The sequence below is a fragment of the Centroberyx gerrardi genome, chromosome 7, assembly GCF_048128805.1.
Source record: "Centroberyx gerrardi isolate f3 chromosome 7, fCenGer3.hap1.cur.20231027, whole genome shotgun sequence".
NCBI classification, from domain to species: Eukaryota; Metazoa; Chordata; class Actinopteri; order Beryciformes; family Berycidae; genus Centroberyx; species Centroberyx gerrardi.
In genome coordinates, this window is record NC_136003.1 from 32,831,436 (window position 1) to 32,847,772 (window position 16,337).

Genomic DNA, 16,337 nt, shown 5'->3' on the forward strand with positions numbered 1-16,337 from the left:
CAGGCTAGCTAGTTACTTTGAGGTTAGCACAGACGATTTCAGCTTACTTTCTTCCCAATCTTCCGCCTCGGCCGACCGTTCATGATTACGGTCAAAATGTCTCCATATTTGCGTTGTCGCTACCCTAGGTGCGAGTGAAGTTAAGAGTTGTGTGTGGACGTGTACTGGGAATATCTGGTAAGCATTTGTTTGTTGCACAACATTGTATTGTCTGCTAGAAGTGCTAACGTTGATGACGTTGTGGTGATCCGCTTTTTATTTCTCCTCACAAGAAGCTCCAGGCAGCTTTCTCAGCACAGAAAAACGCTGTGTGACCGCACCTGATCAAGGTTACATTAGAACACCTGTGAAGCGGAGTGATACATACAGTACAGCGTCCCGGTCATAGAGATACAACAGTGTTATATCTCTATGGTCCCACTGCTGTTATACTGTATATCAGCGCTCATGGAATGCCTCTAGTCCAATCAAATTGCTCGACCGGAACTAACTGTTGTATAATTAAGCAATATCACATGAGAGGGAGTGCTGTTGTACTGTATATCAGCCAAGGAAACTATAAAAGATCTATAATATCTATAAAAAATCTTTTATAGTTTCCTTGATATCAGCACGGCTGTGATTCGGTCGAAGATAATCACAGCCGTGCTGATATCAAGGAGGTTCTATATTAATGCTGATATACAGTACAACAGCACGAGCTCGACCGGAACTAACTGTTGTATAATGTCAAATATCAGCAGCTCCCCCCTCTGGACTGACAAGGAAAGGACTGGTGTGAAAACCCGTGTTTACATACACAGAGTATTCTAGCTCTTATTCCGCTAGAGTAAAATGGGTGATTAACTGTTAATATACGTATTCAGTGTGACATCTTGTCAGAGGCTAGTCAGTATTTTGATATTTCTAGCAGCTCTCCTGGTTTTAGTAATACTACTAACTGGAATTTAGCAGAGTAACAATTTACCCACAAAGCTATGCAACATGGTCGACTATTTTATTTTATTTTTTTTGTCAGCTAGTGCCATTCACAATGACTGAAAATTAGCCAAGATAAATGAGAAATGAGAAAGTGTAGTATTTCTAGTCCATTATTGAGTTATATTATATGAGTTATGGAACTTATTACAAGCCTACAGTCACTGCGCACTTTGCAGAAATCTCCTGTTTTGATGCTTACCATCTTGACAGACAATATATTATTTTGTGTAATAAATCACATCCAGAAGTCTTGAACATCGTTTTTGCCCTTTGATTTCATAACACTTTTGATCATTGGCCATTAGCAATTCCCCACAGTCAAGTTGCCGAAAATGACACCAGACCAGTTGTATTTCCTGAATCAAATCTCTCTCTCTCTCTCTCTCTCTCTCTCTCTCTCTCTCTCTCTCTCTCTCTCTCTCTCTCTCTCTCTCTCTCTCTCTCTCTCTCTCTCTCTCTCTCTCTCTCTCTCTCTCTCTCTCCCTCTCCCTCTCTCTCAGTGTGTTGTGTCTGTAGGAGTGTTTTGACTCTATAAACTATCTTGTGATAGCAATGAGAGGTGAACTTGTAACAGTCGCAAATACGCCTACTATGCTTTTGGAACATTGTTAGGTTGCAGTAACAGATTAAGTCGCTGGGTGGCGCTCCTTGTTTTTACTGAGACTGAGTTGCAGCAGCAGGATGAACACTACTCCCAGTCTCCCGACGAGTAGCTTGTCTTCTTCAGTAACGGTTTGGTACGTGTTAAACTATATCAATCTACATGTATGTTGAGAGATTATAGTGCCGTAGAGACCAGGCATTGCATGGTTGACAAGTGCAGGTGAATAAAGTGGTACCTGTGTGAAATCCCAGTACTGACCTCGTCTGGCTCTGTCATGCTATCCCGCAGCAGCCTACTTCCCTAAAGATAATGTAAACTAAAACACGACCAAGCGTGTTACAAACTATAATGTTTAATCTGTGTAGCCTATGAAGTCCAAAAGTGACAAATCAACAGATGTTGAAATGCAGAGGGGAATTTTCAATTACAACAATTCTTATCATGGAAGAACACTGTACAGATTATATAGTTGCATTTTGTTGCTTAATTATTTGGGGTTTTTTTGTGCAGAAAGAAGTTTTTTAGTGAATGTTTGAGTGATGCGGATTTGTAGAAATTACGCTTTTATTCTGAAAAACCCGACCAGAAGTGTTTATTCTTACTCAGGCTCGCGGAGCACAAGCGCCATCTCTTCTTTCTCGAAATTTCCTCGTTGACTTCCTTGTTGAAGCGGCGGACCTAATGTCACTTACAGGCTGCTGGAGAAGCTCGACTGATTGACACCAACAAAGGTATTGTAAACAGCAGCTCACATGACAGTTTAAAGTGTTTTATAGTTTAGACTCTATCTCAGCATTTTAACAGTTTATAGACTATAAAAAGAGGAAATCTCCCAATCTGCCGTTAAAGGTTTGTCTGTTAGCTCTGCTGTTATCGCTGGGCCACTTGCTTAGGGACAGTCAGTAGCTACATCCTGTGCAATGAAAAAATAAAGGGATTTTTTGACTGAATATCAATAATAGGCAGGCTAGATTTAAGGAAATCTAGCTGACGTTTGTCACAGATTTAGAGACTTGTGATTCTGGTCCCATTTATCGAGTGCTGTAGAGGCAGAGAAAAGGGTCTGGAGCTCCATCAGACCACAAGGCCTCAGATGGCAGTCAACCCCGGACCAGGACCAGGACCAGGACCAGGACCAGCAGACCTCAGTCACAGGGCAGGAATTATACCACGGCCGTAATGCCCCTTCTAAAATGAACTATCCACACGGCCAGTTTGGCATGCCCTGTTTTGAACTGGCCGTTGTGCCGTTAAAAGAAAGTTGAGCATTTCCTCATTTAAAACTACATGCCACGCAGTAAATAAACAAACGTTTACGTTCACGTTTCCCAGTGTCTCCGTCATCACGCTGGGCATCGACAGTAGCGCGAGATTCCTCCCACTCTCGCAAATATATGTGTGTAACGTTAACGTAAACATTAACAGCTAATTATTAATTAAACTGAGAGGGAGAGAGAGAAGCCATCGCTAACTGCTAAGCTATCGCTAACTGCTAAGCTATTGCTAACTGCTAAGCTATCGCTAACTGCTAAGCTAAGTAACTAGCAGATCTGAAAAGCGTGTAAACAACTGTGGGATTAGCGAGAAAGTCGCTAAAAGAAGGAGAGAGCTATGAGTGCTTGAGCAGAACTAGTGTAAGTTTAAATGTACAGCGGGTAATTAGCCGCTGTAATGAAGAATATTGCAAAATTAACCGGGTTGAGAGCAGCAAAAACGCTATCAGTAGCAGTAGTCTGCATGAGGCGTTTAGGGAACATTGTAGCATCTACCGATAGTCTACATGTGAGGTTTAGGGGACATCTGTAATTTGTAGCTACAGAAAATAACCTGGGTTACACTTACGTTATCGTGTGTTACTGGACATGTAACTAACTTTGCAGTCTGAGCCATCTTACTGCAACACTTAATTTTTCTATTAGGATATTTATTTTGTTGAGGGAAAAAGGAATGAAAAAATGATTTTAATAACCATTGTGTTTGGCCTTGGTGCCTTACATTTTGGCTGCGATGCCCCAATAAATAAATAAACAGCAGGTCAATTCAGGTTTAATTAAACAGGAACACATGTCTGCACAGAGGAAGACAGTTTGCAATGGTTCTGCCTTCCATAGTAGTTATTCTGATGAATGCTAACTACCTAAGAACATAATGATGACACAGGTGAACAGTTTGAAGTTTGTACGGCCTGTTGTTCACTAAATCAGAATGCAGATATGAATGAGTAGCTGACTGACTCATCTGCTGACATGATTATGACCGATCAGTACAGCATGTCTGTACAGTGGTGAAAGTAGTAAAAATAGCTGACAAAAGTGTGTGACCTATTCATGTGAGACAATAGTGACACAAATTAATACTAAACAAGATGAATGTTCAGTCCCTTCAGTGCCTCCTGCATATATGTAAAGAGTTGTGGGATGCATCGTATCTAGTGGCTGGTTGGCTGGATTTAAATTAAAGCCCTTAATGTTTCTCTCTCTCTCTCTCTCTCTCTCTCTCTCTCTCTCTCTCTCAGTGGATGTCAGTGATGTTGGAGAGACTTCAGAGAACAGAGGAGCTTCATCCATTCAACCACAGTCTGCTCCTCTTCCTCACCTTCCCACCGACAGCAGTCAGACTGAAGGTAAATTTTTTCTCTGGCTCTGCCATGTTGGTAACGTTGTCACTTCCCATTTAGTGTAGCTGTTTAAATAACAAAGGATTTAGTTAATCCTCTTCTTTTACTTGATATCACAGCTCCTGGAAACACCAATTTATCTGAGTAAAAGATGCAGAATTGGGCTTGTGATCTGATGGTCGGCAGTTCAAATCTGGCTGGGAAAGTGCATGGGAAAGTGAACCAGTCATGCTCCTTGAGCAAGGCACTGAACCCCCAACTGCTCCAGTGGAGCTGCTCAGTAGAAGACTGTGGTTGTACTGGGCATCTCCCAGGTGTAACTGTGTAAATGTGTGATTGTGAAGCTTGGGTGCATGTGTACTCATCAAAAGCTTTCCCAGGAAAATACTGACTTAAAAATAATGTGAAAGAAATCAACCCATAGTTAATTTCACTGCTACACTTGCAATGAAATATCTGAATCTGAATACTATCGTAGAATATTATCCACAGCCTGCTCTGTCTATTATCACAACCTACCTCCTCCACTAAGGCCGCATGTCAACAGGGAGCCTCTCTTTACAATATTGCCTTCCTTTTTTGTTTTTTCAATGGAAAGGATGCAATAAGAGCACTGAGCTTCAAATGGGTTTCCATTTGTCTCACAAGCCTCTGTTTAGTGCTGTTAGCTACAGAGGTGCCTGGTGGACACACAGACTAATACTGTTTGTTTTTATTTGTTCTACACAGATTTGTTGGTGCCAACCACAGAACCTCCACAACTCATCACATGGTACCAACACACGCTCCAATCTAACCTCCAGGACAGATTTATGTGTGCTCCTGAAATGTTGTTAGGGAGTAAGGATAAAAGACTTCTGGAGGACAAGAAACCCTTGGATGATATCTACACAAAGCTCTGCATCGCAGACGGGGGTGACATAGACAACATCAACATGCAGCATGAGGCCAGGCAGATTGAGATGGCAACAAGAAAGCCAGAGAAACCAATCAAACCCTGCGACATCTTCAAACCCCCTTCTGGAAAACCCAGACCCATAAGAACAGTGCTGACCAATGGGATTGCAGGAATCGGCAAAACGTTCCTTGTGAACAAGTTCATCCTGGACTGGACTGAAGGAAGAACCAATCAAGATGTTCATCTCACATTCCCCTTCACCTTCCGCCAGCTGAATTCACTGAAAGGACAAAGGTTTCGTTTTGCAGAACTAATTCACAGATGTATCAAGGAAACCAAAGACATCAAGGAGGAGGCTCTTATTGAAATCTTCACAACATTACAGACATCAGTAAACAAAAACTATGAAAAAAGTGAATTCAAAGTTCTGTTTGTGTTGGACGGACTGGATGAGAGCCGCCTTCAACTAGACTTCACTGCCAATGAAGAGTGCTCTATTGATTTGACAGAGTCAACCAGAGTAGAAGTACTGCTGACAAACCTCATCAAGGGGAAACTGCTTCCCTCTGCTCGCCTCTGGATAACCACACGACCTGCAGCAGCCAATCAGATCCCTAGAGAGTTTGTTGACATGGAGACAGAGGTGAGAGGCTTCACTGACCTGCAGAAGGAGGAGTACTTCAAGAAGAGATTCAGAGATGAGGAGCTGGCCAGCAGAGTCATCTCCCACATCAAGACTTCACGAACCCTCCACATCATGTGTCACATCCCAGTCTTCTGCTGGATCACTGCTACAGTTCTGGAGGAGCTGTTGAAAACCAGTGAGAGAGAAGAAGACCTGCCCAAGACCCTGATTGAGATCTACACAAAATTCCTGGTGTTTCAGATCGATCAGATGAAAAAGAAGTATGGCAAAGAAAAGAGCATTCAGTATATTCGGTCACTTGCACTTGTAGTCGCGCATGGTGAACTTGATGCGCGACTGAAAGTTTTAGAAAACGGGGGCCCTAGTGCGGCAGGTGAATCTGGTGGCGTAGGAGACATTGCGCTGAATGTGGTAATTAGAAATCTCCCACACAAAGAAAATGAAGTCACACTACACTCTGTAAACTGTCTAATTAAAGATGGGTTGAAAATCAAAGATATAGAGTGTGTGACAGCAGAAAGGAAACAATCACACAGCGATAGACCGGGAGTCATAATTGCCAAATTCAGCTGTCAGGATCACATGAAAACTGTACTGGACAAAAAGGCAACGCTACAGAAAAACAAGATGTACAAGAAGGTGTTCATTAATCACGACATCCCCAAACAGCAGCAAGCTATCGAGTCAAGCTTCTTGGCTATCTTAAAAGAAATGGGAACTGATAAACTCGCTGTCCGGGGGGGGCGGGTTGTGAAAACGACCAGGCCTACTTGTAATAACAACATAGCTGGGGAAGCTGGATCTCAGCGGTAGGTCTCATGCGGGTTTTTTCAACGCACAAAGCTGGAACACCGACGTATCATCTGACAATAATAAGACACGTTCACAGTGTAGACGCCACCTTGGCATGGATATAATAGGAGTGGCAGAAACGCATCTGACTGGAACTCAAGTTGCATCCGTTACTGGATACAGCTGGTTTGGACAAAACGGGACCAAGCTTCATCTTCGGGCGCGTTCTGGATCAGGCGGAGTGGGCGTATTTATTAGGGACCGAATATGCATGGACTATCATTGTGAAACTCTTGATGACTCTGTGGAAGGTATCCTGTGGATTAAGCTGACTGCTAAACCCTGCCTACATATAAGACAAGTTCTCTCTGGCTGTCTGCTATCTACCCCCATCTTCTGTGAGAACCCTCTGACAAATGTCTACAGATTCCAGAAACTTGGCCCTTTTCTTCATAACGGGTGACTTCAACAGCCGGTGTGCAAATACTCAGGATTATATTGAGGGGGTGGATGCCATTGGAGAACGGAATATTTGGACTTTTAGAGCCATTTTACATCTGTATTTTCAATTTCACTTAAAGTTTTTCCGGAATGTGTTTTATTCTGATCCATATTCATACACAGCCATGGATCTGGATGATTGAGAGAAGATCATCCATGCTTTGATATCATGTCATTATAATACTGCACTTCTCTCTATTTCTGTCTCAGTCAAAATTGACTTGCTAGGATTTTCGCTGATGATAAGCAGAGATCTGTTATGAACGGTTCATTCAGGAAAGGGTTTCTTCTGGCACATAGAAACCTGCCTCTGACTGGATTGATGTCCCTCCTCCCCTTTGCAAAGCAGCAGCATACTGGGTGTCTGTGTGGTGAGAGTTTATGTTGATTGCGTGAATAATGTAAGTTTGTTTTTCCCTTTTATTTTTCATGTTAGAGTAGTAAATCCTTTGTTAGTTTAGGATGTTCGTTTTGGTCCAGCGGTTATCAATTCCCGCGGTTATTAATTAATATTAGCCGCATTTTTTGCAAACACAATCGTAGTTACTTGAGTACATTTTTTTTTTTTTTTTTAAGATTTATTTTTATGCTTTATTGACAGAGATAGTGTGAGAGAAAGACAGGAAGGTATGAGAGAGAGAGAGGGGAGGACATGCAGCAAGTGACCGCGGGCTGGCTTCGAACCCGGGTCGCTGCGGGAAGGACTGAGCCTCCAGGGCGCCCCACTTGAATAATTTTTTATTATTTAGAAATGTTTCCTTTATGCATATTATCGTGTTTGTTTAGAGAAATACTGATAATCTATTTCCATGGATGTTTGTGTTTTCTCTATTTCTTATATCTTGTAGAACCAAGAGCACTCAATTGTCTACAAGCATCATCAATCAACTCATTCCTTTCAAAAGTCACTTGTCAATAATTCACTTTGCAATAAATTGTCAACTGGATCATCATGTTGTGCTCATTGTGTCCATGCTCCTGGAAACCAGTACGCAGCTTAAGTTAGTCCCTGAAGAAATGTAATACTGGCCTTCCAGGGAGTGGAGAGAGAGACAGCTGTGGGGTGGCCAGGCCTTCATGGTCTTCCCCACAGGAAGTGGCGCCGGCAGGATTCTATTTCATCGTACGCATAAGAACCGCCCGCCCGCTGGTAGGCTACCTTTAACGTCTCGGTTCCCACGCGCGCACATACAGTCTACTCAGCAAGCAAGAGAGAGAGAGATTGATTCGTGTTTTTTTGCACTAACGTTACCGATACAACACCACCATAAAACTCTGATTAGCCTACCGCACGCATTTCAAAGACCAGCCAACAGGCCTGAAAAACAACAGCAGCTAAATAACAGGCTACAAACAGCCCAGAGAAACCTGCAATAAAAGTCGGCATTAAGCGCAAAAGCAACGGATTCCCTCATTTAGCAGCATCATCATAAGAACAGTTAAAGATAGTAACAACAATATGCAACAGCAAGACCAAACCAAGCTGCTACAATAAACAATCCGAAAAGCCAGATGAGAAAATAAAAGTAAACAGTATTCCTACCTATTTGAAGTTAATTCTGCGTTCTCAAGCACATTATTCAATAAAAAAAAGAATCCAAAGACAGGATCTGCTGTTGTCACAATTTTATTTTCAAGATAGAATGTTAAAAAAAAAAAAAAAACGAACAAAATAATTACAAAAAAACGTACAGGATTACAGCTGCCGGCGCCACTGCCCACATGTGCAGTCTGTCAGCAACCAAGGGCGGGACGGGGCGGGACGGGACGGGACGGGACGGGACGGGACGGGACGGGACGGGACGGGACAGCAGGAAGGCAAGTGGGCTGGCAGAGCATCAACATAGAGATAGAGTCAGACAGACACAAACAGGGAGGCAACTATGGGGAGGACAGACAGCCGGGCCGTCACAGATCATATATCCCCAATTTTATCATCTTTCCACTCGGTACCTGGTAACATAGAATTAATTAATACTGAATAGATTTCACTGAATTTGGCTAGTTTTGGCCCTGAGTTACACTCTTAGAATTATGCTGCATTAATTTCTCTAAAAGTTTTGTTGTTATAATTTCTATATCCCAAGCACTACATTTTGATTAACTTTACATAAATAGACTTTCCTGTCAATAACAATATCAAATTAAGAAGAACAAGATGGAAAGACAGATTTAAGATTATAACATTTATTTAACTCTTAACAACCCACTGTTTCAAAGGTTTCACTTCTAACGGTACCATTGATTGCAAAACAGGCCATTAATGTGGCCATAAATGTAAAAAAAATAATAAATATACCAAATTCTTTCAAGAAATGACTTTCAAGTGTATGTGCATTTTGAACTAGGGCTGAACAATGAATCGAAATATCCAAAGCTGCAATGTTTTGATAAAGGTAAATGCAAGACATAACAGCATCACATCGAATCACATTGAAATTGCAATATCTGCCAAAATAATTGCAGTAAGTATGATTTTTTAACCATATTGTTCAGCCCTATTTTGAACAAACATTATTTTTAAAGAACTGCTGAATTGAAAAGGAAAATCTGATCTGACATTAAGTTTTTGGTAAAGAGTAATTATTTTAAATGTAAATAGTAGGAACTAAATAGTATGAAATAGTAGTAGAAATAGTATAAAATAGTATAAGTTGAATTAAGTATGAGAGACAAATATTTATATCACCCTAAAGATTGCACATTATGCTAATATGTTACAGTACGTATCAGTTGGTAGTCTCACCTACCAAGGTGAGATAACTTGCATTTTTTTCTAATAATGGCAGATAGAGGCAGATGGCATTGAGAAGTAATCTGAGACAACTTGTTGAGGAGATTTGTGTATTTAGATGATGGTTTAGGGCGCATGGGGTCCATTCCAACAAAGAGCCTCTGATATGTCTCAGAAGTAGGGGTGTAACGGTACACAAACATCACGGTTCGGTACAGTAAGGGGAAAAAATGCAAAACATAAAATTGCTTGTCGTTTATTATGAACTTTTGTAATCAACAGTTTATAATTTTTTTTTTATAAAATTTTAAATTAAACATAATAAAAAATAAAATAGAATAAAAAATAGAATACTGCTGCAAACTACTACTAATAAGTTCTCCAATAAATAAAATATTCTCAAATAAATTAAACAAAATATAAAATATAATAAGAAATATATAAAATATAATAAAAAATATAAATAACTAGAATAATCTTTTCTTTTTTTAGGAAATGAACTTTTCCACATTGACTAAAGTGCAGCATTTGTTATTGCTTTGGCCCGATCTGAATTACCAGCGAAAGGCTGTTTAAATGAAGGGAGCAGCGTTTGCACTACGCTCGTTTTCTTCCTCGCAGCAGTGATATTCACACTCGCGTGGTGCCGTTTCAAATGAGTTATCAAGTTTGACGTGTTGCCAGAAACATACCCGATCACTACTGAACAATGTTGGCACACAGCTTTCGTCTTATCCACTTGTCTTTGTCCGTTGTTGTATTTCACCGGGAAATCAAAGTGTTTCCAAACAGGAGACCTTAACGATAAGGGAGGGTCTTCAAGCTCTGGCTTATCGTTTGCATTGGCCATGACGTCCGCTAGCCAGAGGCTAGGCTAGGCTAAGCGTGCTGTCTGTGTAGTGCGCTCAAAGTGCGAGGCGGAGACTAAACAAACTTCCGGTCCGCCATTTAATATGTTCGTGTGGGAACTCGGATTTGAAGTATGTTCCGCACGCAAAACAAGCCTACTAAGATTGCATTCGGTACACATCTGCACCGTACCTAAAGTCCTGTACCGAAACGGTCTGGTACGAATACGTGTACCGTTACACCGCTACTCAAAAGTGTGCATCAGTTTTGGTGGATACTTAAGTTCCAGGGCACAGGTAAGTCCAAAGAGAAGGCAGCATGGTTTTGACAGGTTGGTCAGACCTCTGACCGCTGGATGTCCTTCTGTGATGAAGCCGAAGGCATCGGGCTGATGGCACACGTACATTTTCATCGGGGAACTGCTGAGCTCGGCGTGCACCTCGGTTTCATCACGACTCTATTGGTGGAGACAATAGAAGAATAAAGAGTTTGGTCAGAGAAACAGGTAATGAGATAAACAGATCAGACAGGTAATAAGATAGATCAGACACAAAGTCAAAATTGTACCATTGTTGCTAAAGGGGACGGATACTTCATTACAGTTACACTAGTTGACAGCAAATGTCAAAATCAATCTCATATAGCACTTACTGCCAGTGTAATGTTAACAACACCAAATTGCAGTTATGTTTTTGGATCACTGGATCTTAAGTTTAGCTTCAATTCCTTTGCGTTCAAGTCTGAGTCACCAAAGTTGAAGACCCCATTACCAGTGTCCCAGTCACCTGTAAGCTACATCCAGGTCAGTTTTCAAGTTGGTTTCCAGTACTCCAATCTTGGTCATCACAGTACTAATGACTGTTCATCACTAATCTACAGTGTGTAAATATCTTTTGAGAGCAATGATAATCATCCCCATAATATCATCACAATATCAATACATTAAGACATTCACTTAAAAATACTGATCAAAAACAGGTGATCAGTTAGACTGTTGATCAGACAGATAGATACGCAGCTTTAAGCCTAACACATACGTGGTGATCACTGATGAGTTCTTCTTGTCTCTCCCCCATTTTGCATGGCCAACTCATTTTTACCTATACCAAAATAAATGAGAGATTGATTACATCTTAAGCCAATCTCCATCAAACACACTACCCGTTCAACAAATATGATAATCCTACTCTATCAGTTGCTTATCAGTCTGCCCACAGGTATGAGTTGTATTTAATGCGTTTTAAAGGCAGACTTTGCAGTTTCAAATGGGAAGGCACACCACTTTGTTTACTAATGTTAAGGATGAGACTGATAAAAGGATAAAACCCCTCAGGCTCATGCCAAGACTAATAACCCATAGAATTAATTTAACACTTTTAAATGCCTGTCTTGAATCTAATGTTTTGATGTCAAATGTTCACAAAAAATTAAAACAATGGAGCGATAAGCTCTTATAATTTGGGTTATGATGGGGTAAAAGAGTTGTCCTGAACTCCTGAGGCATTTCTAAGCTCTATTCTTTTGAGAATTGAGCGGCGTTCATCATTCTTTACCAGATCATAACAAAATCATAACATAACTGCATAGTCTGCCTTTAACAACGTTTAAAACTTATTTTTTCACTAAGCAATTTTTTTCTTATTCAAATAAGCATTGTAGGTTAAGCATTACAGTAAGTACCATGTATTTGGTCCAATGCAGAAGTAAGTTTTAGATAGGAATGGTAAATCATTAACTACATGATTTTATTAACAGTTTGCTTTAGGTTAGGTAAGTTAGCAATAAATCTACTGTAATGATCACATCTGCCTTCTAGTGGTGGTTTGTACACATAAAAACTATTAGTCTTTAGAATTAAAATGTAAACCTTATGGAGCGCAGACTATTTTTTTGCGATTTTACGCATGTTTTACTTATTTGGGAATAGATATAGCTGTAATTGCTCTATTGGCAAATTAGGCACCAGTGCCCACTTGGATACCAAGAGCTTAATCCATCTCAAGTTCCTCTGACCTGTATCTGTAGTTTGATGAATCCAGACGGAAGGGAACAAAAGTGCTTGGGCATCTAAATACAAGGAAAAAGCATGTTAGAATATAAGAGTTTCTGCAGACATCAGTGGTAAATGTAATGACTTACTTAAGTGATAACTTTAATAGTTTAAAACCCACAACACTCGACATCAGACAGTCAGCTACAGCTAACTTACAGTAAGTTGACATTAGCTAGCGTTAGCATTAGCTAGCGTTAGCGTCTTTTGTCTAGGGGTTTTATCTTAACCGTTTATGGCTCTAATTTCGTGTACAGCCACACATTAAGTTTCCTGCTTGGAGGCAAAACAAGGGAAGCGAGACGGCAGACATAATGAACATAATGAAGAGCACAAGTGCATAAAATTCACTCTGACTGAAACGTGATAGCTAACTTAGCTAATAAGGCATACTTTAGCTAGCATGTCTGTAGCCTGTCTGTATTGAATCTCACTTAAATCGGCTTAGCCTACATTAAATTTTACGGGCTTCGCTTCGGGTTTCTGTTTTCAGTGTAACGTTAAACACGGTGACAGAGCCGTGGTCGATAGCCGGCCAGTACAGGACAGTACAGTACAGTACAGGACAGGACAGTACAGGACAGTACAGGACAGGACAGGACAGTACAGGACAGGACAGTACAGTACAGTACAGGACAGTACAGGACAGTACAGGACAGGACAGTACAGTACAGTACAGGACAGTACAGGACAGTACAGTACAGTACAGGACAGTACAGTACAGTACAGGACAGGGCCAGGTTGGTTAGCACCGGGCAGCTAACTTAGCTTGCCATGTGCGCAGGGCAGCTAGCTACAGATGTGCTTAGCTAACGTTGGCTGCCGAACGGGACCTCTCAAGTCATCGGTTTAGCGAGACTTTACATCACCAATCATTCGGCTAAAATCGCTCAACTTACCGCTTTATCCAGGATCCATAAAATTCTGCAGCGGCGAACAGAGGAGGCTGTCGTGCCCAGCAAGCTGCTGATACCTGCCCAGGTGAAGTCACCTGTCCCGCCCAGACAGACACGGTGCAGCGCAATGCATCAGGGGGAAAGTGATAATGTCAACTTTTTGCTCGCTTTTATAACACACTACTACAAGTTTGTATCTCTAAAAAAAAAAAAAAAAAAAACTAATTTTGTACCTTTCTGTTTTCTAGGCCCGAACAAACTTTACACCTGAACTGTTAACTGAATCTTTATACAGGTAATTATATCACAGAATGACCAAATTTGATGATTATCAAGCTATCATTCTAAATCATTCTATTTCTTTACCTGCATGGTCAAATAGCAGTTAGAACATTGATTAATACATTGATTAATACATTAGTAGTGAAGGGATGTATAGGAGGGTAAGCTCCTCCTAAACTCAGTTTACTCACCTTTCTATTTGCAGAAATATAAACATTTTCAGGCTGATATAAAATTCATAGTATGCATCATAGTAAGTAGTATCAAACTGGTGTAAGATAGATGAGGATAGGTTTACCCACTTTTTATTTATCAGTTTGATGCTACTTACTAATGTGCATACTATGAATTTAATATCCCAAGGAATTATGTCAGCCTGAAAAGGTGGTGAACTCTATTCTGCAAATAAAAAGGTGGGTAAACTGACTTTAGGTGGGTTTAGCCTCCTACTACATCCCTGGTTTAGAGCTAACATCATGGTTGTTTCTTGGTTGTTTTTAAAAGGAGTACCCAAAGTTTTGTTATAGGTAGATTATCCCATTGGTCAATTTACCTGTTAAGTGTATGGTTGTCCGTTACCATCCTAAGTATCGCGATACCGGTTCTGAAATGATACCATGGCATAAACCTAAAACATCAGAAAAAGTAATGTGATATTAATAGATAACAGAACACAGAACTTAAAATTCTTATCATTCTTAAAATTAGTTTTATTAATTAAAAAAAAACAAAATATTTTGATACTGTTGAAACTTAGGTTAAATAATAAAAAATAGTAAAAGTGTTCTGCTATGGCTGCAGAGCTACTGAACATGTTTTTAATTAATCATTTATATTAACTTCATCAGTGTGTGAAATTAAGAATCCAGTCTGTACAAGTCCAATATACCTACAACAAAAACAGAAATCATTTATTTTATTCTTTAGGAGGGGGGTTGGCGGTCACAACCCAGCTTTAAGGCAGGACAAGAAGGGAGTCCACACATGGCTTAATTTATTTAAGGTTTATTTTAAACCCAATAAATAGAACTATAACATACAAAAGTATTATGAAGTAGGGAAATCAGTAACATAGTGGTGTATGGAGTGCATGGATGAGTGGACGATGTGCTGTGGAAAAGTGTTGTATAGTGCAAAAAGGTAGCACAATGTTTCTTATTGTCTAGAGCGGAAACTATATTATTTGTAACTAATGTAATTGCTAAAATAGTGCTGTGATTAGCTCTAAATCCAGATTGGTGCGGACTTAATACAGAGTGACTTGAAAGAAATGCCTTGAGTTGGTTATTTACCAAAGATTCCAGGATTTTTGCTAGACAAGATAATTTGGAGATTGGTCTGTAATTATCTAGATCATTTCTATCACCTCCTTTATGTAACGGAGTTACATGGGCCGACTAGGAAATATGCCTGTTGTGATAGAAAGATTAAATATATGTGTTAATTGCTCTGTGATAAATTGAGCGGACACTCTTAGGAAAAAAAGGATCCAATTTATCCTCTCCTGTTGAACTCCTGGTGTCAATGGCTTGCAATGCTTCAAATACATCACTAGGAGGGAACGGCTGAAAGGTAAACTGAGAGGAAGTAGAAATGTACAAAAGATGAATATAAAATGAATATGGGTAAAGGTAACAGATAATAATTGGGAGGGCAAACGAAAGACAGCATACACATTCGTGAGTAGCGGGAATCCTAATTCTCTCGCATTCCTGACGCCCTCCTAACTTCATCTCGGGAGGCGTGCCGAGCCTACGCCAAACTCTATTTCTGTTTTATCAATAAAAATATTCATTGAGCATTTAACCTAGTCTCTCCTGATTGAAGTTCATTTTGATCCTGACTGTGAATTCTAGTGTTAAATGGTAAACATTATCCCAGTGTGTGTTGTGAAGGTGAGAACAGTTTGTATCGCAGCTGACACATCTGCAGGTTCAGACAACAACCTGGAATGTAACCACAGACCTGAGTGTGTAGCAGAGACAACATTTAACACTTGTGGAAAGGAGAAACTGACAATTCAGCACAACAATATGTTTTATTACATTTTTTTAGGCCATAGTCACTTTCAATATTTAATTTTCGGTTCAAATTGTTTCCGTCGTCTCCGTGTCATCCCACGTTCTTCATTGCCGTGTCATCCCGTATTTATATATCATACGTCGTATTCGTCGCCCCGTCATACAGTATTCATCATTCCATCAGTAAAGATGGCGGATTACAATCGACTGATAAACTACAGAAAGATAGGACTAAGTCCACGTGCCTACAACTATTATCTTTTACAGCTTTACGCATTACTTTAAAAACGAAAGCTAACAGATCATTCGGTTCCATATACAAAAATGATTTAATGACAAATTTTCGCCCGCGAGACGGTGGACCTACGACATTAAATAATGGATTAATTCATGTTGGTTCACGCATGGTTGATGTATTTATCATTTATATACAGTGTTACTGGAGGCTGAGGCTCGCAGATCCGCT

At 40.2% G+C, this 16,337-nt stretch overlaps 1 protein-coding gene across 1 annotated transcript in view; it reads left to right on the top strand.

Moving 5' to 3' along the window:
* Positions 1-2,285: 2,285 nt before the first annotated feature.
* The window catches only part of LOC144539498 (NACHT, LRR and PYD domains-containing protein 3-like), a 306,969-nt gene continuing 292,917 nt past the window's right edge, over positions 2,286-16,337 (top strand). The window contains exon 1 of the mRNA XM_078284789.1: positions 2,286-2,316. The gene's annotated coding sequence lies outside the window, so the exon portion shown is untranslated. The remainder of the gene's footprint in view (positions 2,317-16,337) is intronic.